Source organism: Pogonomyrmex barbatus, unplaced genomic scaffold (assembly GCF_055798465.1).
Source record: "Pogonomyrmex barbatus isolate J1 unplaced genomic scaffold, ASM5579846v1 scaffold7, whole genome shotgun sequence".
In the NCBI taxonomy this organism is placed as follows: Eukaryota; Metazoa; Arthropoda; class Insecta; order Hymenoptera; family Formicidae; genus Pogonomyrmex; species Pogonomyrmex barbatus.
Genome location: NW_028297171.1, coordinates 9,494,037 through 9,496,521, shown reverse-complemented (window position 1 = coordinate 9,496,521; position 2,485 = coordinate 9,494,037).

Genomic DNA, 2,485 nt, shown 5'->3' with positions numbered 1-2,485 from the left:
GGCGCGGTGCGGCGCGGTGCGGCGCGGTGCGGCGCGGCGCGGCGCGGCGCAACGCGGCGCATTGCGCGCATCGGGCGTCGTCGCCGAAGCTGGATGATGCGAGCAAACTCGCGCGGTGTTATATTTCAAGCACGTTTGTACCGACTTTGATTATCCGCGATTCGACCGGCCGACAGTAACGCGTGGCCTAACGAACGATCTGTCTGATGCGATTGATCGGGTTATCGAATCATTTTCCGTATTCCTCTGCGCGCGCCATTTTTCGCACGCTATATAAAGCTGCCCTCTTCTTTGGGAACCGACATTGATTCTTCCGAATTGTCATATTCATTAAATTCACGTTAATTTAATCATAAAGGTATATTTTTTTTTTTTCTTTGTTTATTATTTATACGAAAGAAGAATTGGACGGTATGAATCTGTGACACGTCATATTTGCAATACATTTTAGTTAGCTTCATACATACATGTTCGTGTACCTTAAATGTATCTGTATGTACATTAAATGTACCTTAAATTTTTTATATATATTTTTTAAACTCATATACTTATTTGAACACACTCTTCAAATAAATTTATCGCTGTTTTGCTCTGAGTTCTATTATTGAGAAAATAGCTTGACATTTTGTCTGATTAATCAAAATTCTTTAAAAACGGTAAACGAATTTCGCATTGACGTGTTAAATCACAATAAATCTCACGGGAAAGTTTTGTTTCCATTGCACGAGTACCAAATATCGGTTTCATTTGCATCTCCCTATACGGCTGTATTTTTTTGTGTCAACCATATAGGTTTCCCCATTTAGCAGAAATCTGCGTCGAGCATATCTATTATCTACATCAAAACCCTCAAGTGCCGTGCTCCGAATAATTAGTACAGTATCGTGTTAAAGTTGGACTATGTCGATTAATTACGACGCACGGAAGTTATTTTTCGCTTTGTACTAATTATTCCATTAGCGTTTATTTCGCCGTGCGTTATTTTGCGATGCGAAATATCTGGCGAAATTATCGTGTCTTCTCGCAGTCGTGGATATTTTGAAAAATAATTTTTCCTTATAATAGAAGTTCGGTACGTCCGAACATGGGATGTCCAAAAAAAAAAAAAGTATTAAAACTAATGCTTAATAGAGTTTCGCGGATATCTTGCAAAATCTGAAAAGTGCTTCTACCCCGCTCACGGTGCATTAAGCGTTCTCCAAATCTCGGCAAATCTCAAAGCGGGAACTAAGCCGATAGTCTCTGTCGGCTCTTCTTTCGCGGAACAGTGGAACAATAGAGTCTACCTGTGTTATGTCCGAGCTCGGTCGGTTACGGGAATTAAAACCAAGTAAAATCCTCCCTCCGCTTTTTGTTCCTACTTACATCTCCCCTTCGCGTTCGCCCACACGCACGTATTTATTCGGTAGTCGTACACCGCTAATCATATGCTTTTGTCAATGGCACGTTCACGCCGTGTATCCTAAAAGATAGTGGTGGTAATTATTTGTCGGTAGTGGTGGTAATTATTTGTAAAAAGAGAGAGAAAGAGAGAGAGAAACAATTGTGTCGCACGTCGATAAAATATAAGAAAAAAATTCACTCAATGTGAAACACAAAGGTACTCATATATACGCAAATCTAGCCGATACGAATCGAGATGAAAACAACTCGACGGTGTCGTCGGGGGAACATTTTTGTAGTTAAATAACTGAGCCGCTCTCACCGTTGCCTTCCGCTTTACCCCGGAATGTTCCGCTTACACACGAGAAGAAAGAGGAGAAAAAGAGAAAGAGCGAGTGAGACAAAAAAAGGTTCCGTGAGTATAGATTCGACATGCACGCGAGCGAGTTTTTTAATCTTTCAATGGGCCTCCTATACTCTGGAAAGCTTCGCTCTTCCTATCCACCCCGCCATCAGCCCTAGCCACTCGATTCTGCAAACCCCTCTCAAACCTTCATCCCACTTCAACCCTACCACCCGCTGCCCGCTCGACTGCCTGTCTCTCGATATATTTACATATTTTCGTGATATTTCGCGACGTTAATCCCTGAGCCTTCCTATCCCACCCCTTCCCCTTTCCCACCCCTTTGCTCCAGCGAGCGCGAATTAAATGTGAAAACTCGCCTCCGGCTATTTTCTCTCTCTCTCTCTCTCTCTCTCTCTCTCTCTCTCTCTCTCTCTCTCTCTCCTCTTTCTCTCTCTCTCCGCTCCCTCCAACGAAGCTTTATTGTCAAATTCGCGCTTGGCTACGGCTTCCTCTCACTCACTCGGCGATTTTCTCTCGACGTTTTTTTTTTTTTTCCCCAGTCATCACTTGGTTGCCGTTGTTATTGTGTCGTTGCGCCGAGTTGTTCCGTTTTTTTTCGGGTCGGCGTGGGCGAGATCAACGCGCAACGCAAGGAGGACACTTGGTCGGACAATTCGCCGAGCGGATTCTTCTGATAGCCATCGACTGCAACGTCGGACGGACGGCGGCGCGATCGAGTGTATTCGGTCGTTGAAA